We start from the raw sequence: 21,410 nt of genomic DNA, 5'->3' as shown, positions 1-21,410 counted from the left end.
CTAGTGATTTAAAAAAACCTGCCTGCCAATGCAGGAAACATAGGAGTTCAATCCCTGGGTTGGGAAGATCCCCTCTGGAGAAGGATGGCAGCCCATTCCAGTGTTCTTGCCTGGAGAATCCCATGGACAAAAGAGCCTGGCAGGTTATAGTCCACAGAGATGCAAAGAGTTGGACACAACTGACGTGACTTAGCACAGAACATACCTAAACCTGTTTCATCCCTGCCCCTACACAGTAGTGAATGAATTGCCTCATTTAGAGTCAGGAGATGTATGTTCAAGTCTTGACTGCCAATTTCTGTGACTCCAGGTAAATCACATTGTCTGGTAAAGTGGTGTTATACTTCCTTCCTGTCACTCCACATAGTTACTGGGAGAATAAAATGAATCATAGGGTTGAAAGTATTTTGTAGGTTATCAAGCTCTGTGTAATTGTAAAGGAGAAAGAAGACGTGTTTTTTTAAATTTTATTTTATTTTTTAACTTTACAATATTGTATTGGTTTTGCCATATATCAACATGAATCCGCCACAGGTATACACGTGTTCCCCATCCTGAACCCTCTTCGCTCCTCCCTCCCCATACCATCCCTCTGGGTCGTCCCAGTGCACCAGCCCCAAGCATCTAGTATCATGCATCGAACCTGGACTGGTGACTCATTTCATATATGATGTTATACATGTTTCAATGCCATTCTCCCAAATCTGGCATTTTAAACTAAGGAATCCAGATTGAATAAATTTTTCTGAGCTGTCCAGTGTGCCACAAGGTGGCAGCAGGAGCCTGTCTTAGCACCTATCCTTAGCAAAGGGGGAAAAAAGGAAAGATTTGGATGCTGCTTTGCCCTTTTCTGCAAAGTTGAAGAACAGGATTTATTCCTTTATCACTGCCTAAATTCCTAACTCCACTAAATCCTTCAAGTCCATATTAAATAATTTCTCAGAGGGCTTGTATCCCGTTGTTTTTTTTTGGTTCTTGGCCACACCATGTGTGTGACCAGGGATGAAACCCATGCCTTCCTGCAGTGGAAGCACAGCGTACTAACCACTAGACGACCAGGGAGTTCCCTGACTTGAATTCTTAAAGCGAAATCCCAGGGCACTTTCCTTCCTCCTTGTTGAAGTTAAACCAGCCCTAATAGGTTTCAGTTAATGGTTGCAAATCTGTTCTGGGCTTTGGGCTTTCATACAACTGTCTCCCCACCCCCACGCCTGCTAGGGATGGCAGTGCTGTAGACTCCAAACTCACTTTAATTTTCATCCTAGAGTCAGCTCTAGTGGACCTGGAAAACCATCTAATCCAGCTGCTCATTTTGAAGAATAGGAAACTGAGGCACAGAGAGGGAAATAATTTGTCCAAGATGAAATAAGTGATCAGTTTATTGAAGAGTGAAAACTTCAGTCCCAATTTCTTCCTGTGGGTTCAGTTTCTTTATAAACGTGAATATTTCCCAGGTGTTTTGGGAGGCTCAAAGCAGCTTTTGTTTCGCCAAGTGGTGAGAATTTTGAGCACTTTCTGAGGTAAAGGGAAATAGGAAATCTTTTGGTAGCAAACATTTGAAAAAATCTTCAGAAGAAGAGTTGCCATAAGCACCTGTTTTAGGAATCCCCAACTATCTGAAAGGTAGGCCTTAGAGACTCTCAGGTACACATGCTTGAAGGACTATGACACGTAACGCCTCTGGAGAAAGAAAGAAAATCATTTTAAAGGATACATTTCAGTCTATGGGCTTTCATGTTAGGCTTGCCTTCCTAGTTATATTCTTCTCAGAGCCATATGTTAAAAGACAGTTCTCAGTATCCCCTGAGTTATGGAAAAAGGCAAGAATGAGGGAAGCCAGCCTTAACCATTTGCTACCTATAAAGGGCATTCTCTGTATGCAGAAAATCCACATAAAGCTGGCAGAGAGGTAGAACAAAATAATGTGGATTAAGAGTCTAAGGTATTGATTCAAAGCCTGCCCCAGTTAGTTACCTTTATAGGCAATTTTCATTAAGTCTCAATTTTCTTATCTATACAATAGATATAATAATATCTACCTTATTAGCTATGTAACCTTGGACAAGTTCTTTAATCTCTGTGTACCCACTCCAGTATTCTTGCCATGATGATTCCATGGACAGAGAAGCCTGGTAAGCTACAGTCCATGGGGTCGCAATAAGTTGGACATGACTGAGCGACTGAGAAACTGAGCATGCACTCACCTCCATTATATCATCTAGTAAAATGAGGATAATAGTAAAATGAACAGCCCTATTTCATAGGTTTTATAATGATTAATGACTAATAAATTATTATCTACAACCATGCATGGCACATAATAAACAGTTTGAAAAGTATTAGTTATCACTGTTCTTTTTATTAATGCTACCACCATACAGGGTTGTTGTAGTGATTAAATTAGTGTATGTAAAGGTTTTCTAAAAAGAGAATAGGCGCTTAATAAGATGGTATTTATTTTTATGTGAAAGGTCCTCTGGAGAAAGAAATGGCAACCCATCTAGTATTCTTGCCTGGAGAATCCTGTGGACAGAGGAGCCTGGTGGGCTACAGTTCATGGAGTTGCAAAGAGTTGGACATGACTGAGCAACTGAGCTTGCACATGCACCATATGCAAGCCGGTCTTGACAAATATATTCTTCCTGTACGTTTTTCTCCTTATTCTTCTCTTCTTTCTTTGGCCTTAGCAGAAGCTTGGATTCACCCCTAGAGTGTAGGGTGAAAGGGTTGTAGAACTATGTTTCAGATGGAGAGGTGAAGGAGAAGAAGGGATAAACTAAGAGATCTGTACAATCTGTTCATCATCTCCATGGGTGTTATGCTATCTGCACAGGTTTTCCCACGTCCACCTCTTAGCCTACCTACGGAGACCTTCTCCTGACAAGGCTGTGAGTGGTGACTGAGCAGGAGAAAGCTGATCTGTAAGCTTTGACACTTAAATTCATGGTCAGCAGAATTTCCAGTGGCTCTGACCCTGGTGTTCACAGAATTGCTTTGAAGGCTCACTATGGAGGAATAAACCAGCTCATCCAGCTCTGTTTCATGTGAAGTTTCTGTGTGAATTTAAGAGTCCTCAACCATTAATCACTAAAGTCAGCTTAGGTAGGGGATTAATATTGTTATAATGCAGTTTACTCCAAAAATATTTCTCAACAGAAGTCAGGGGCCAGCGTGCTCAATTAAGTTCTGCCACTGACAAGCTTTGTGGTAGACAGCAAGTCACTTCCCTCCTTGAGCTTCATTCCTCCCAGTAGATTGTTTCAGCCCTAATATTCCAAAGTTCTGAGATGAAGGTGTGTAGAAGAATGTTCCCAATTTGGGGGCTGAGAATTCTAGAGAGAGAGAGTGAAGAGAGTTAACTCTGATCCATGCTTTATCTTTTGGTTCTTCGCACTATCAGAGGCTGCCCTTGTTTCCTCCCCTCCCTCAGAGGATGGTGACAGGGCAGTATGTTCATGAAATTGCTTTCAAGCTTCCTCTCTGGAGGCTTGAAGTGCTTTGAGGACCTGGTTTCATTTGTCTCTGCCCTGTCCTGTGCCTGGCATGGTTCTTGCCACAAAGTAGATGCTTAATAAATGTTTGCTGACTTGAAATGGAGTGAATACTTTGTGTTCTTAAAATTTTTTTGAGGTATATTAACATACAATACATACATTTAAAGTGTGCAATTTGATAAGTTTTGACACACAGTGTGTCTGTGAAACCATTAGTGCAGTCAAGACAATTGACATATTCATCACCCCCCAAAGTTTTCTCATGTCTCCATGTGTAAAACCTCGCTTTTATCCTGTATCTTCAAACGACCACTGACTGGCTGTCAGTGTAGTTTAGTTTGCATTCTCTAGAGTTTTATGTAAATGGCATGTAGTATGTACTCTTTGTTTGGGGGGAGGATGTATCTTTTTTCACTCACTGTAGTTATTTTAAGATCCATCCGTATTGTAGCCTATATTAATTGTTCATTCTTCTTTATTGCCAAGTAGTATCTGTTATATAAATATACTGCATTTGTTTGTTTATTCATCTGTCAGACTTTGGATTGTTTCTGATTTTTGGCTATTTAATGTAAAGCTTCTGTGAACATTCATGTATAAATCTTTGCGTGGATGAATGCTTTTATTTCTATTAGGTAAACGCCTAGGAGTGGAATGGCTGCATCAAATGGTAGTTGTCTGTTTAACTTTTAAATGGTCAGTCAGTCAGTTCAGTCTCTCAGTTGTATCCGACTCTTTGCGACCCCATGAATCGCAGCATGCCAGGCCTCCCTGTCCATCACCGACTCCCGGAGTTCACTCAGACTCACGTCCATCGAGTCAGTGATGCCATCCAGCCATCTCAACCTCTGTCATCCACTTTTCCTCCTGCCCCCAATCCCTCCCAGCATCAGAGTCTTTTCCAATGAGTCAACTCTTCGCATGAGGTGGCCAAAGTACTGGAGTTTCAGCTTTAGCATCATTCCTTCCAAAGAAATCCCAGGGCTGATCTCCTTCAGAATGGACTGGTTGGATCTCCTTGCAGTCCAAGGGACTCTCAAGAGTCTTCTCCAACACTACAGTTCAAAGGCATCAATTCTTTGGCGCTCAGCTTTCTTCACAGTCCAACTCTCACATCCATACATGACCACTGGAAACACCATAGCCTTGACTAGATGGACTTTTGTTGGCAAAGTAATGTCTCTGCTTTTGAAAATGTTATCTTGGTTGGTCATAACTTTCCTTCCAAGGAGTAAGCATCTTTTAGTTTCATGGCTGCATTCACCATCTGCAGTGATTTTGGAGCCCCCAAAAATAAAGTCTGACACTGTTTCCCCATCTATTTCCCATGAAGTGATGGGACCAGATGCCATGATATTCGTCTTCTGAATGTTGAGCTTTAAGCCAACTTTTTCACTCTCCACTTTCACTTTCATCAAGAGGCTTTTTAGTTCCTCTTCACTTTCTGCCATAAGGGTGGTGTCATCTGCATATCTGAGGTTATTGATATTTCTCCTGGCAGTCTTGATTCCAGCTTGTGCTTCTTCCAGCCCAGTATTTCTCATGATGTACTCTGCATAGAAGTTAAATAAGCAGGGTGACAATATACAGCCTTGGCGTACTCCTTGTCCTATTTGGAACCAGTCTGTTGTTCCATGTCCAGTTCTAACTGTTGCTTCCTGACCTGCATATAGGTTTCTCAAGAGGCAGCTCAGGTGGTCTGGTATTCCCATATCTTTCAGAATTGTTGTCTGTTTAACATTCTAGATCCCACCAACACTTTATAAGGGTTCAATTCCTCTACATCTTGGCTGCTCTTTCTGTGTGTCTCTCTTTTTAATTTTAGCCCTTCTAACAGATGTGTAGTGTTAGTATCATGTGGCTTTCATTTAAATTTTCCTGATGACTAATGAGCATGGGCATCTTTTCATGTTTTTATTTGTCATCTATATATCTTCTTTGGTGAAATGTCTCTTCAGTTTTTCTGCCCATTTGAAAAACTGGGTTGCTTTCCTGTTATTGAATTTTGAGAGTTCTTTGTATATTTTCAGCAGAAAGTCTTATATCAGATATGTGCTTTGCAAATATTTTCTCCCAATTTGGCTTGCCTTTATCGGTGCCTTTCAAGAGCAGAAGTTTTAAATTTTGATGCAGTCTCGTTTATCAATTTGTTCTTTAAAGGAGAATGTTTTTAGTGTTGTATCTAAGAAATCTTTGTCTAACCTAGGTTCTTAATTTTTTCCCTTGTTTTCTTCTGTAACTTTTAGAACTTCTTTTTATATTTAGGTCTACGATCAATTTGACTTTTTATATGGAATAAGGTATTGAATCACTGTTCTTTTTTGCATATGAACATCCAGTTGTCCCAGCCATTTGTTGAAAAGTAACTTTATGTGTATTTTTTTCAGATTAAGAAAAATCTGTTAATCCAGATCATTCCATTTTACAGATAAGAAAACAGACTTAGAGAAGTGACTTGCCCAAGGCCACATCGTCAATTAGAGTAGATGTAGACCCAGAACCCGAGTCTTCTGATTCCCAGTCCATTAGTTTATTTACTATTACCGTCTTTTTACTTTACCCTTCTAAGGATGCTGTTCTTGAGTATTACCATTGTGCAATTCTTTAGGAGAACTGAGGCCTAAGAGAGGACTGTCACTTAAAGATCACATGTGAAGGTCCTCTCTTCCTGGACCTCATACTCTTATTATTCTCCCCTCACTCACTCTACTTCAGTCTTCTTGCTGGTCCTTGAATCCACCAGGTATACTCCTGCTTTAGGGCCCTTACAACTTATTCTGCTTTCTCCCTAGACTCTCTTCACTCAGCTATCTGCGTGTCTTACTTCGTTACTTCTTTCAAGTCTTTTTCAAATGTCACCTCAGTGAAACCTTCCCAAACCACCTATTTAAAATTTTGCAACCCCTTCTGCCAACAACCTACATGCCCTTTCCCTGTAGTACTCTGTTGTCAGGATATGAAGCCAGGTCTCATGGAGTGACAAGAGTTCGCTTATCAGAGTGATACCAAGACCATGGCTGAGTGAAGGTGGAAGGTCTTTTTCTATGTGCCCAGGGTTGAGGAAGGATACTGAAAGCAGTGTGGAATGGTCTGCTTTTTTTCCCCGCATCATCTTTAGGATGTTAGATTCCTCCATAGATTTTATATCCCAATTCTCTGATTTGTGGGCTGACTCTGACTGGTGTGAATTTGTAGAAGAGTGCCCTCCTCCAGGTTTAAGTAGGTGTCAGAAATTTTAATGTTTCAGCTATTTCTTCAGTCCCTATTTGTGCCTGGAACCATGCATGTATTATCTTGAATCTTCACAACAGTCCTATAAGGCAGGAATTATTCTCTATCTTATATGTTTAACTCCAGTGTCAGAGATGTTAAAGCTTGTCTCATTTCACACAGCTGGTAAGTGGTAAGATCAGAATTCAAATCCAGGCATGGATGCCTCAAAACTTTTTATACTGTGCTTTGATAATGTGTTTCCCCTTTCCTGTTCATCCCTTTCCACCTGGGAGCAATATCATCAAGTAATGACTGAAGCATGGAGGTGTATATTCCAGTGCCATCTCTATATCTCTTGTGGAAAGGAAGGCAGCAGTAATCTTTGTCCATAGATGGCAGAACTGAGGTGGCATAGAGGGGTTATAACATGCTTAGGGCTACAGATAGGTTCTTGGAAGAGTTGGGGTGGGAGTCTCAGAAATCCTGGCTTCTGGGGGCATTGTTTGACAGTCCATGTCCCACCAACATCAGAGACAATTTTATTGTTAAGTCTGAATGTACGAGCAAGTAGCTGCTTCTTGTGGCCTTTCAGGAGGATGAGTAAACATCTGAGCTCTGTGACCTGTTTCCCACCAGCTGCTCTGAGGAGGAATTGAAGTCCCTCCACACAATACTGTAGGTTTAGGTTCCACTGAATCATTGACTCATGAGCTATATCCCAGACTCATTCTAACATATTATTGATAGATGGCCGAGCATTTCATTAGGCTCCAAAGTTAGATTTAACTTCTAAGAGATCCTGGTGGAAGCTCTTTTAGAAACAGCTCTGAAATCCTGTTTTGTAATTTCTTTCTCAACTCCCTGGAATCAGAGAGCGAGGGTATTTTTTTTTAAGAAGACATATGAAGAAGTAGGGGATTTGCTTGAAAACTTTGATGAAGTTTCCTGTGATTACAGCAGACATGATTTAGCTTCTACTTGTCTCTCTCTAGGAGCCCCTAATGCTACTGCTGAAGTTCCTCCTCAGTTTGAGAAGTGAGAGCATGCTTATTCTGTGTAGTAAGGTGCATGGGTACCATTCGGACACCCATTCCCCTGGAAAATTTTCATCTGAACACACTGGCCAAGTTTAATGGTATAGAAGTCTGAGTTGCTGGTCAGTGTCAGTCAGGGATGCCAGGCTTCAGCTACAGCTTTGCAAATTTTCCAATCTGTATAGTCTTTGTCAGTGATCATATATCCTCTCAGTGTCCTTGGGGAGCTAGAGAATTAGCTAAAAAGACACAGTCCCACTCTGTCTCTTTCTAAACTCTTAACCATGTTGTAATTGTTTGGCTTACAGTGCACTCCTCAAGAATAGGGGCCCAATCTTAGTCATTTCTTTATGACCAATGTCTGGCAGAGAACTGGGTAGGTACTCATTAAATGCTAGTTGAATGATGAATGAAAGATGATAAAATTTTGAGCTGGATAGTTAGGATTTACTACTGTGTGACTTTAGGCAACTGTTATAACACTTTCCTGATTTGTAAACTGGAGTAACATCTACCTTCAAGAATGTTTTTTTGGGGGGGCGGAGATTAAGTGAGTTAATGAGTGAAGAGACAGAATGGCCCTCTGGACAGCTTAGAACACAGAATCACAGAATTACGAAGCAGCTTAGAGCATAACCAGTCTCATCCCTGCCTGGCTAAATCCTAATCACCCTTTGGATCTTAGTTTTAACATTTCTTCAAGGAAGATTCCCTTATCTACTTCCTGTTCCCATTGTGCCCCGGATGAAGTTAATTCCTTCTGCTACTGCTAAGTCACTTCAGTCGTGTCCAACTCTGTGCAACTCCATAGACGGCAGCCTACCAGGCTCCGCCATCCCTGGGATTCTCCAGGCAAGAACACTGGAGTGGGTTGCCATTTCCTTCTCCAATGCATGAAAGGGAAAAGTGAAAGTGAATTCGCTCAGTCGTGTCTGACTCTTTGCGACCCCATGGACTGCAGCCCACCAGGCTCCTCTGTCCATGGGATTTTCCAGGCAAGAGTACTGGAGTGGGTGGCCATTGCCTTCTCCATCCTTCTGCTAAGTGCCCTCTTAATGTTACATTTTCTCTTTTATATCACTTGTCACAATTTACCTTTTTAAAAAGTATTGTCTTTGATTGTAAATTCCAAGAGAGTAAAGAACTATGTCAGTCTTGCTCATTATTGTATTTAATCAGTTAGTAGATGCTTCTTAAATGTTTATTCAATGAGTGATGCATTTGACAGATGAGGAAACTTGAAACTTAGAAAGGATAAGCAATTTGCCCAAACTCCAAGCTAGGCCCATGTCTCTTAACTTCTTGTACCACATCTGCCTCATGGACAGTTACTTTGGATTCTTAGTTTTTTTTTTTTTTTTTAAGGGTTTTACCTTTTCTTACCCATTTGAAAAAAATTGTACAAATAATGCATGTTCATAGTAGACTATTATAAATTATAGATAAGCAAATTGACCAAAAGAAAGAGAGGGGAAGGGAGGTTACAAGATGGAACAAAGAAGATAGATGACCCCAAAGTCTTATCACCTGGAGATAAACACTGTTAACATTTTGGAGTGTTTCCCTTTCAGACATTTTTCTAAGTGCTGTTCACAAACGTGTGTGCACACACATGCAAATATTAAAATATTTGTTTTTTAAAAATATTTATTTATCTATTCATATTTGGCTGCACCTGGTCTTAGTTGTGGCATGTGGGTTTTGTTGCCCCATAGTGTGTGGGATCTTAGTTCCCTGACTAGGGATTGAACTTGCATCCCCTGCATTGGAAGGCAGATTCTTAGCCACTGGACCACCAGGGAAGTCCCTGTCTTTGTTATTAAATTGAGAAAATTTGAAGGGAATAGAAAGGTGTAAACTTGAATCTTCAGGAGATGACTGACTGGTGACTGTCTAGGAGTCAGGGACTCCTGCTGCTGTTAAAAAAATAGAGAGCATCTCTTGGGATTCCTGGATGACGAAGACTGCCTCCAAATCAGTAACGCAGTAACTTTTGCTTTTGGGTTTTATGTTCCCTTAGAGAAGAAGATGGAGAAGGACATGGCAACCCACTCCAGTATTCTTGCCTGGAGAATCCCATGAACAGAGGAGCCTGGTGGGCTGCTGTCCATCGGGTCTCAGAGTTGGACACGACTGAAGCGACTTAGCATGCATGCATGCATTGGAGAAGGAAATGGCAACCCACTCCACTATTCTTGCCTGGAGAATCCCAGGGATGGAGGAGCCTGGTGGGCTGCCATCTGTGGGGTCACACAGAGTCGGACACAACTGAAGTGACTTAGCAGCAGCAGCAGCAAAGAAGAACAACGTGGCTCATTGAAAAAGACAAAGTTCTGCCCTCCCTTGGCCTTTTATAGAGAGTATGGTTTTTCTTCTAGTAGTCATAAAGAGGCCCACTCTCCTAGAGGCTGGTTGCCATGAAAGACTTGCCTTTCATTTCTAAGAGCTGTTTGCTCAAAGAACTTTGCCAGTTTAGTTAATTGAAAGTTAATAGGGCATTTTCTTCCACCTTTAGGACCTTCTCAGTTAGCTGATTCTCTTTGGTACAACTTGTATAGACGAGTAACACGTGGGCCATAAACACGCATCTTACCCTTGAGGTTTCCCTGGAACCATGATGTTTATGTTTACTCTCCTATTCATGCAGATTTTCTGAGCACTGGCTCTTGTATTTCAGATAGAAGTTTGACATTCTGTTTCTTTAAGTACTGAGTTCCAGGAATACAGGCTCCACTTAGTATTCAGGTCCACACACCACTTCCAAGCAAAGGTTTGTTACACCCTGATTTATTCTGTCAATACATCTGCAGTTTGCAAATACTGATTGAACTCCTCCTTTGTGCCAGAGTCTATGCTTGGTACTAGAGCCCCTACTGTGAATAGGACCCAGTTTCTTCCTTCTGCAAGCTCATGTTTTGCAGATGTAAACAGGCCTTCATCATTCTGCATAGTAGCTCTCTATACATAGAGTACTGCAAGAGCAGTGACTAGAGGATTGTCACAGGCCTGGGTGGCTAGAGAAGATTTTTGAAAAACATTTAAGCTGAGACCCAAAGCACTCGGGATTTTGCAGTTTGTTGATATTACAATAGTTTGTGTAATGAGACTTATGTCTTTACACTCTCATTGGATAATTAATAAAACATAGGTTTGAGAACATTTGGGCATTCAATAATTTGTGAGTAATGACTGCCTACCTTGTGTTTTAAGAAATAATTTTAAAAATCTATATTAAATGCTTTTCCTTGCCTGTTGTTGTCTGCTAAGTCATGTCTGACTCTTTGGGACCCCATGGACTACAGCATGCCAGGTTCCTCTGTCCTCCACTATCTCCCAGAGTTTGCTCAAATTCATGTCCATTGAGTTGGTGATGCTATCTAACCATCTTATTCTCTGCCACCTCCTTCTCCTTTTGCCTTCAGTTTTTCCCAGCATCGGGGTCTTTTTTTTGCCTAGTCCTATCTTAAATACTCTGAGTGTGGGGCCAGTATAGAAGGAATAAAAAATGTAGATCGAAGTCTCTGAAAGTTCACAGTCTAGTTTAGAAGGACAGATTTCTCTACCTAAAAATAGAGGATCACAGAAAACGGTCAGTGACCAGATGGAAGATGGATGCGTTCCTGTCATCAGTACCACACATCCTTTTACTTCTCCCACAGGGCAAATACCATCCCAGCGTCAACAAAGAGTTTGATTTGGGCACATAAACAGGGGAAAGTGCCTTCCTTCACCCACTGGAAATTCTCATCTTCTTATTTCTCTGGTTTATTGCATGAGCACATTTATTTGCATAGGTGACTTCAGGGAGGATTTTAGGAATTCCTGGGCTTATTAGTCTTGAATACTTCTCCCTGACCCCTCTTCTAGAATACTTCCTCTTTTCTTCCTCAGTATATTCTTACTTAGGGCTTCCCAGGTGGTGCTAGTGATAAAGAACACACCTGCCAATGCAGAAGACATAAGAGATGCAAATTCGATCCCTGGGTAGGGAAGATCCCCTGGAGAAGGGTATGGCAATCCACTCCAGTATTCTTGCCTGGAGAATCCTATGGACAGAAGAGCCTGGCAGGCTACAGTCCATGCGGTTGCAAAGAGTCTGACACAACTGAAGTGACTTAGCATACGCACACATCTCACTTATGGGTATAAAGATAAAATGAGTCCTTCTTGATATCAACTCTGCCTTCATTTACTCTTAACTTTTGTTTTGGCAGTTTTCTACTTGGCCATAAGGAAAGCCTTCAAAACCAAGACATGAAATTACTCCTTGGTATATTGTAAACTCTTTAAAGCCTCAACTAGATTGTAAACTCTTAAAGCTGTGTCTTATACTTATTCTGTACCTAACACACTGCTAAAGACATAGTGAGGACTCAATATATTTTTTTGATTTATTATTCTACAAAAACAAAGCTTATAGGAAGAGAGGTTGACTTTTTACTGGGCTGATGAATTATATACTGTTCCTCGTGAGTACCGAGTAAGGAGCAGCTTCTTTAAATTGAAGCCTCTGTAATCAACTATACTCCAGTATAAAATAAAAATTAAATAAAAACTAATGACTATAAAAAAGGAAATACTAAAAGCAACAAAATGGAAAGGCAGCCTATAGAATGGGAGAAAATATTCATACATACACAAAAATGAAGCCTCATGCTTGTTACTCTGTCAAGTTATTTACACCTTTTTCAGAATATTACATTTCCTTTTTCGGAATATTATATGTTGAAAAATATACACCATATTTTATACCCACAGTTGGGTATAAAAGCCCGCATTTGGGTGTTCTTTATATTGAATCATTTATGTTGTTGATTCTCTGTTAGAAATTGTCTGGGAGATCTTCAGAGGCAATCAGACAGAAAATCTACGGGACTCTGCTGCTGCTGCTAAGTAGCTTCAGTCGTGTCCGACTCTGTGCAACCCCAGAGACAGCAGCCCACCAGGCTCCCCCGTCCCAAGGATTCTCCAGGCAAGAACACTGGAGTGGGTTGCCATTTCCTTCTCCAACGGGACTCTGGCAGGATATATTAGCATTTTGTCATTCAGCTCTGGTTAAGTAGGCCGAAATGTACATCCCACTAATAGTCGTGTTTTCTGGAAACTTTTAAAGATAAGATAAATTACTGTCAATCCAAAATGATTTGAGATCAGGAGACGGGAAAAGATACTTGGAACACTGGCTAGAGGGAACTGTTTTTGGACGTCTATCAGGCAAACACCATCAAGTTTCAGTCTCAGATAGATTGATGGCAAGGAGAATACAGGCACATCTGGCAGTGGGGGAGAGGCAAATGAGAAAATGAGGTCTTATTTCATTCACCAAGTAGTTCAACCAAAGACCAGTTGGTATGCACCATCCACAAATACTGTAGAAACAGTATGGTGGACTTTTCTGAAATCTTTGTTTACTCTCCAAAATATGTTTTGTCTCCACTGTGGCCCCACAACACTTGGTTTTACTCTCATTATATCTTCCTAAGTAGCTACCTATAGACCTGTGCTTTCCCACTTCTCAGACGTGTAAGTCCCTTACAAGTAAAGGCATGCATTAAAACTAGTTAATTCACTACTTTATGAGATAAAAATAAGCCAAAGAAAGACTATTATTATTTTTAATTAAAATTTATTTTATTTTGGAGTATAATTGATTAACAAGGATGTGTTAGTTACAGGTGTACAGCATAGTGATTCAGTTATACCCATACTGATCCATTCTTTTTCAAATTGTTTTCCCATTTAGGTTATTATAGAATATTGAGCCAAGTTCCCTGTGGTATATAATAGGTCCTTGTTGGTTATCATTTTAAATATACTAATGTGTACATATCAATCCCAAACTCCTAATCTGTCCCCTCCCTTTCCCCCTGGTAACCATAAAGTCATTCTCTAAGTCTATGTTTCTGTTTTATAAATAAATTCATTTGTATACACGATATCATGTAATATTTATCTTTCTCTGTCTGGCCTTCTTCACTTAGTATGATAGTCTCCAGGTCCATCCATGTCACTGCAAATGTTGTTATAAGAAAAACTACTATTGATATCATTAATGACTTTTGTTTCATTAAAGTTCAAGAAAATATCCAAAGTAAAGACAGAATGGACTTTTTAGGAGAAGGAAATTGTTCTTATCATGGAGCCAAAATGGACACTATAATATTTAGTAACAGACTGGAGATCTCTTTTGAGTGCTTGGGATGGAGTGCTAGGGTTAGAGAAGCCAGGGTATTTGTGTTTGGGTGAAGGGAGAGGGTGATATCAGAGTTTGATTAAAGCCCTTTCCTGCTTTCAGTGGCTTGGTCTAAATCTTTTTAGTAATGGAAACTAGTTTCAACATATCTTTATAAGTAAAATATCACATTAGATCTTAATTATAGTCTTAACCACTGTTTGTCAGAAGAGAGAGAAATGGTATCTAGGGAGAGACGTTTTCTGGGTTAAGGAGCTGCATTTGTACTTTTAGGATTCTAAACTGACAGCATTTGAAGTTGGTTTTTAGATAAGAGGTTTTATCTGTAGCTAATACTGTGATGGATGCATGCTTGCGTGCTGAGTTGTGTCTGACTCTTTGCAACCCCATGGACTGTATAGCCCGCCAGGCTCCTCTTCTCCAGGCAAGAATACTGAAGAGGATTGCCATTTCCTTCTCTAGGGGATCTTCCTGACCCAGAGGTTGAACCTGCGTCTCAAGCATTAGCAGGAGGATTCTTTACCACTAAGTTACCTGAAAAGCCCAATACTGTGATACTGTTACATTTTATTTCCTCTAGTTATCCTGCTGTGCTTTCTTATTCATTTTCCCCAAAATGATGTAACAGAGAGACCAGAAATTCTGAAGACAAGGAAAAGCTAGATGGGGGGAAGAAACAGAGACAGAGGGAAGTAGAGGAGAGAGAGAGAGAAAAATTTTTCAGGAGGGAAAATATGGAGGCTAATGTGGAAACAATGCTCAAACTACCACACAATTGCACTCATCTCACATGCTAGTAAAGTAATGCTCAAAATTCTCCAAGTCAGGCTTCAGCAATACGTGAACCATGAACTTCCACATGTTCAAGCTGGTTTTAGAAAAGGCAGAGGAACCAGAGATCAAATTGCCAACATCTGCTGGATCATGGAAAAAGCAAGAGAGTTCCAGAAAAACATCTATTTCTGCTTTATTGACTATGCCAAAGCCTTTGACTGTGTGGATCACAATAAACTGTGGACAATTTTGAAAGAGATGGGAATACCAGACCACCTGACCTGCCTCTTAAGAAACCTGTATGCAGGTCAGGAAGCAACAGTTAGAACTGGACACGGAACAACAGACTGGTTCCAAATAGGAAAAGGAGTACGTTAAGGTTGTATATTGTCACCCTGCTTATTTAACTTCTATGCAGAGTACATCATGAGAAACGCTGGGCTGGAAGAAACACAAGCTGGAATCAAGATTGCCGGGAGAAATATCGATAACCTCAGATATGCAGATGACACCACTCTTATGGCAGAAAGTGAAGAGGAACTAAAAAGCCTCTTGATGAAAGTGAAAGAGGAGAGTGAAAAAGTTGGCTTAAAGCTCAACATTCAGAAGACGAAGATCATGGCATCTGGTCCCATTACTTCATGGGAAATAGATGGCGAAACAGGGGAAACAGTGTCAGACTTTATTTTGGGGGGCTCTAAAATCACTGCAGGTGGTGACTGCAGCCATGAAATTAAAAGACGCTTACTCCTTGGAAGCAAAGTTATGACCAACCTAGATAGCATATTGAAAAGCAGAGACATTACTTTGCCAACAAAGGTCTGTCTAGTCAAGGCTATGGTTTTTCCAGTGGTCATATATGGATGTGAGAGTTGGACTGTGAAGAAAGCTGAGCGCCAAAGAATTGATGCTTTTGAACTGTGGTGTTGGAGAAGACTCTTGAGAGTCCCTTGGACTGCAAGGAGATCCAACCAGTCCATTCTGAAGGAGATCAGCCCTGGGATTTCTTTGGCAGGAATGATGCTAAAGCTGAAACTCCAGTACTTTGGCCTCCTCATGCAAAGTGTTGACTCATCGGAAAAGACTCTGATGCTGGGAGGGATTGGGGGCAGGAGGAGAAGGGGATGACAGAGGATGAGATGGCTGGATGGCATCACTGACTCGATGGACATGAGTCTGAGTGAACTCCGGGAGTTGGTGATGGACTGGGAGGCCTGGCGTGCTGCGATTCATGGGGTCGCAAAGAGTCGGACACGACTGAGCAACTGAACCGAACCGAACCAATGTGGAAACAAAAGGGCTTCCCAGGTGGCGCCAGTGGTAAAGCACCCACCTGCCAATGTAGGAGACATAAGAGGGTCAGGAAGACACCCTGGAGGAGGAAATGGCAACCCACTCTAGTATTCTTGCGTGGAGAATCCCATGGATAGAGGAGCCTGGCAGGCTACAGTCCATGGGGTTACAAAGAGTCGGACATGAGTAGCAATTTAGCAAACATGCATGTGGAAACAAAAACTATACACACAGTAGAAAGATGACCTTTTATTCAAAAGAAAGAAGACAATATATTGTGTGTTATATTTTTAACATACAAGTAAGGTGCAGCCCCAAGTTTAATAGTATAAAGAAGTATAAGGAATATGTATCCGAGGAAGAGATAAAACTGGTCATCATTTGTAAAAATCACTGAGCTAATTTGACCAGTAGCTTAGTATCCTTTCTGAAGACAGTCTAGCAATTCTCCAATATAAATGACTCTGTAGGGATGAGAGATATTTTTTTAAATGTTTAAATCATAAGCTATGCAAGAGGTTTTAAAAAATCTGGAGCTAACTATGTGTGTTACTGATGAAGTTCATCAGACTCAATGATAGAGTTGTAATAACCCCTACTTAACACATATAAAGAGTTAGAGATAAAAAGTCATTTTGTAATGAAAGATATATCTACATTGGCCATTAATAGGTTAGTTTAAAACATAATTGGAGTGCTAAAGAGTTTGTGACCAATTCGAGTGGCACTAATAGCATTGTTAGTGAAGAAAATGTACTATTGCCATAAACTGGAGAATCTGACTCAGGCATGTGAATTAATTGTATTTAAAATGCTTAGTTTAAATATTAAGTGAAATCGACCATTCCTTCAACTTCCAATCCAAACTCAGTTATTTAGCTAATTAGTAAATTATAATGAGTCTTTCTGACATTGCTAATTAGTTAAATAGTTACATGGTTATAAGTTACAGTTTCTATTTCTGAAAGTGGAATTGCTTCAACACTAAGGAGATACAGCATTGTTTTTAGTGGACATATCATTAGTAATAACTTTTGTGGATATTCCATTGAATAATAATATCTGGGAATTTTGTTCCCCAGCCATCAGTGTTCCTTGTCTCTCTTGCTTTCTTACTGTTATTTTTTGCCACAAATGATGACAGCTGGGTGTTTGAGTTATTATTCTCCTAAGAGAATAGGGTGGAGAGAGAAAGAGAGAGAGTGTGTGTGTGTGTATATTTGCATTGGGTGGATATATGAGACATATAGATCTGGCCTAAAGCAAAACTGGTTAGCATAAAGTTACATTTTTTTCCTTTTTTAAAATTCTGGCTTCCTTGGCATCTTGCCCAGCTCCAGTCATTACCTCTCCATCTCCCATAAAAGAAGGCCTATGGCATTAAGTGTTACCAGTTCTTATCTACTTGTTGATGTATGGGCTAATCTTAATGATCCCTTGTATTCATCTGTGTGCACACTAGAGATGGCAATATTTTGATGTCTTTTCTTAGGTGCAAATCTCCAGCAGTGGTGAATTAGCAACAGCATGTTCTTCTGGAAATTTTTGTTGAGAAAGCCATGGAAGAGAGGATTTATACATGTAAAAGCCATAGCATTCAAGTGGCATGCTACAAACACCAGGTCATAGAAGCAGCTCATTGGATCTCATGATACCTGTCAAAGATGACATTGAAAATGTTCAAGAGAAGTCAGCAGACCCCAAAGGTTACCACAATAGAAATCAACATCATGTTGATCCTCTTGTTTTCCCTGAGCCAGCTCTCACTTTCTCTCTTCTTGTCTATTTTCCCATTTCTCCTGTGGAGACAGGTAACAATCTTCAGGTAGCAGACAAGGAAGAAGCTCAAGGGACACCATATTGCAGCATAAACAGGGAGGTGGTAAAGAGGAGCTGGTTCATTTTGGAGGGCTAGTTCTCTACACAGGCAACCCAGTGTGGGTAGAGGTCAGTGGGAAGAAAGAAGTTTTGAAAAGGCTCATTGGTGAGGAAAAAGGATAGGAGGAAGGAAATAGGTAATAGAAGGGAAAATAGTCAGATCAACGTGATAGCCCAGTAGGTGTGAGCTACCCTGATTTTCCACCCCCTGGGGTTCATCAGTTTAGTTCAGTTCAGTCACTCAGTCATGTCTGACTTTGCGACCCCACAAACCACAGCACACCAGGCCTCCCTGTCCATTACCAACTCCCAGAGTTTACCCAAACTCATGTCCTTTGAGTCGGTGATGCCATCCAACCATCTCATCCACTGTTGTCCCCTTCTCCTCCACTGTCGTCCCCTTCTTCTCCTGCCCTCAATCTTTCCCAGCATCAGGGTCTTTTCCAGTGAGTCGGCTCTTTGTGTCAGGTGGCCAAAGTATTGAAGCATGAGCTTCAACATCAGTCCTTCCAGTGAACACCCAGGACTGATCTCCTTTAGGATGGACTGGTTGGATCTCCTTGCAGTCCAAGGAACTCTCAAGAGTCTTCTCCAACACCACAGTACAAAAGCATCAATTCTTTGGTGCTCAGCTTTCTTTATAGTCCAACTCTCACATCCATACATGACTACTGGAAAAACCATAGCCTTCACTAGACGGACCTTTGTTGACAAAGTAATGTCTCTGCTTTTTAATATGCTATCTAGGTTGGTCATAACTTTCCTTCCAAAGAGTAAGCGTCTTTTAATTTCATGGCTGCAGTCACCATCTGCAGTGATTTTGGAGCCCTCCAAAATAAAGTCAGCTACTGTTTCCACTGTTTCCCCCTCTCTCTGCCACGAAGTGATGGGACCAGATGCCATGATCTTCGTCTTCTGAATGTTGAGCTTTAAGCCAACTTTTTCACTCTCCTCTTTCACTTTCATTAAGAGACTCTTTAGTTCTTCTTCACTTTCTGCCATAAGGGTGGTGTCATCTGCATATCTGAGGTTATTGATGTTTCTCCTAGCAATCTTTATTCCAGTTTGTGCTTCCTCCAGCCCAGCATTTCTCATGATGTACTCTGCATAGAAGTTAAATAAGCAGGGTGACAATATACAGCCTTGACATACTCCTTTTCCTATTTGGAACCAGTCTGTTGTTCCGTGTCCAGTTCTAACTGTTGCTTCCTGACCTGCATACAGGTTTCTCAAGAGGCAGGTCAGGTGGTCTGGCATTCCCATCTCTTTCAGAATTTTCCACAGTTTATTGTGATCCACACAGTCAAAGGCTTTGGCATAGTCAATAAAGCAGAAATAGATGTTTTCTGGAACTGGGGTTCATAGTCAGCTGATATCTTTCAATAGCAATTAACACAAGTGAGAATATGGACACACAGATGGAGACTCTCTGCACATAGGAGGTGACTTTGCATGTGATGTCCCTAAATATCCAGTGATCCATCAGAATGTAGATGATAGTAAAAGGGATACACATGACACATACTATGATGTCAGAGAGGGAGAGACTGGCGATCATTATGTTGATGGCATTCTGAACTTCTCTCTGCTTCTTAAAGATGATAGTAGTGAGAGAGAGAGGTTTCAAAAAAAGTCCACAATTAAGACTACTGTAGAGACTATGAGTAATAGGAGCAAGGCTAGGAAGGGGAGCCTACAGGACTCAAGGTAGAAAAATGCAGAGTTGTTGCTCTTTATATTGGTTTTGGATAGTTTAGGAAAAGTTTCATCATGTCAGGGTTGTAAGAAGAGCTTTTCTAAGCTTACTTGTATTATGGCTGGATATTTTGACCATCAGTTCTTGGAAAGAACTTTGCTCTGAATCTTCCAATGAATAATTATTAGGATTTAGTCTTCCTCTTTGTCTGCTTGATGGAAATGCATGAATGACTTGAGTAAGCTCTTGAATCTTAAAAAATTAAACAGAACCCTGAAAATTAATCCAAGTTCTTAATAACCTGGACAGTTCTGTAGGTGGAAGAATATCCCTCAGAGGAAATAGAATAGAGAGATATCCTTGCCTTTCTTTCATCTCAGGGTGTTTTATTTGTCCCAACAGTATAGCATTTAGAGATAATGAGGAAGGGAATGTAACATCATTCTGTTAGCTGTATAAGGTAGCTCAAAGGTATCTTTCCATCTGTATCACCTTCTGTCTTTTTTTTTTTTTATATATATGTGTGCTGTAGAGGCCAGAGTACTATGTTTAGAATTGAATTCTACTTGAAGCATCACTGTTTGGTGTCTGTATGACTTTGACATAAGTTAACTACCCTTCTGGCTCCATTTTTAAACTCTATAAAATGAGGATAAACAATGTCTTTCTGAGTCGTTGTGAGGTTTAAATGAGATAATGCAACTGAATTTGTTGCTCACAGCCATCATAAAGCACGTAGTATGTGTTTAGTATTTGTGTGCAGAATAAAATTTGTCAGTTTCATTCCCTGCTACTGCTAAGTCACTTCAGTCGTGTCCGACTCTATGCGACCCCGTAGATGACAGCCTGCCAGGCTCCCCTGTCCCTGGGATTCTCCAGGCAAGAACACTGGAGTGGGTTGCCATTTCCTTCTCCAATGCATGAAAGTGAAAAGTGAAAGTGAAGTCACTCAGTCGTGACCGACTCTTAGAGACCCCATGGACTGCAGCCTACCAGGCTCCTCTGCCCATGGGATTTTCCAGGCGAGAGTACTAGAATGGGGTGCCAATGCCTTCTCCAGTTCCATTCCCTAGAGCTAATCTATATCCCTAAGTCTGGGGGTTAGACTCCGAGACCATGCCTGCTTATGAAATAGCATATGCCTTCCCCTCTTTTTCTTTCTTTCATTTTCTGGGGCTGGAGCCAGACTTGGCACAAGCAGTTCCTGGGTACATTACTCAGATTCTAGAGATCAAGCAGGGTAGGTAGTGCCTAGTGAGCTATTACTCAGAATTAACTTTATTTAGAAAGCATTCCTTTAGTTTCTTTTCCTTTGGGTCTCTTCCTTTTCTGACTTCTAGAGGAAAGAGGGTCCCTAATCCTATGGCTCAGCATAGCTTTAGGGTGATCATATTCAGTGAATTATTTATCCCAGGATACACAATAGGCATGGTGAATGCCCTGCCATTCCAAGTGGTGATACTTCTGGCCCAAAGAGAATGTGTTGAAAGAGAGCAAATGAAAAAAATACCCCTTATCTTGGTTTATTATTTAGAAATTTGAAGAAAACAGCATAAATGGTATTGATAAAAAGCTGAGCAATAGGAGTGAAAGAGAACAAACTTTTGTTTACTGTTTGAAATTACCCTGGTCTGCTCTCACATTCTTTCTGAGTTCAAAGGCTTAGAAGATTCTTATAAGGAAAGAAATCACTGCAAGAATACGTGTGTCTGTTGTGGTTTCAACAATAGATACCCACAATGAGAAACCACAGATGAATTAAAAGTGTTGACAGAGACAGTATATTTGATATAGAAGGGCCCAAGGAACTGATCTATGGCTCAGATGTGCTGTGG

The 21,410-nt window shown here is 40.7% G+C and overlaps 1 protein-coding gene and 1 pseudogene across 5 annotated transcripts in view; one reads left to right on the top strand and one right to left on the bottom strand.

Annotated features, from left to right (window-relative positions):
• Window positions 1–21,410, top strand: part of KLHL3 (kelch like family member 3) — a 299,223-nt gene that overhangs the window by 92,011 nt on the left and 185,802 nt on the right. The gene's annotated exons all lie outside the window — the stretch shown is intronic.
• LOC147369424 (neuropeptide Y receptor type 6-like) lies at window positions 16,928–19,628 on the bottom strand (annotated as a pseudogene). The gene is made up of 2 exons (XR_015168481.1): window positions 19,247–19,628; window positions 16,928–18,102 (listed from the first exon to the last, which is right to left on the bottom strand). The product of XR_015168481.1 is annotated as a neuropeptide Y receptor type 6-like (transcript).

The sequence above is a fragment of the Bos grunniens genome, chromosome 7, assembly GCF_055505025.1.
Source record: "Bos grunniens cultivar Pamir isolate PY7600 chromosome 7, Bosgru_T2T1.0, whole genome shotgun sequence".
In the NCBI taxonomy this organism is placed as follows: Eukaryota; Metazoa; Chordata; class Mammalia; order Artiodactyla; family Bovidae; genus Bos; species Bos grunniens.
This window is presented reverse-complemented; position numbering and strand designations above follow the sequence as displayed.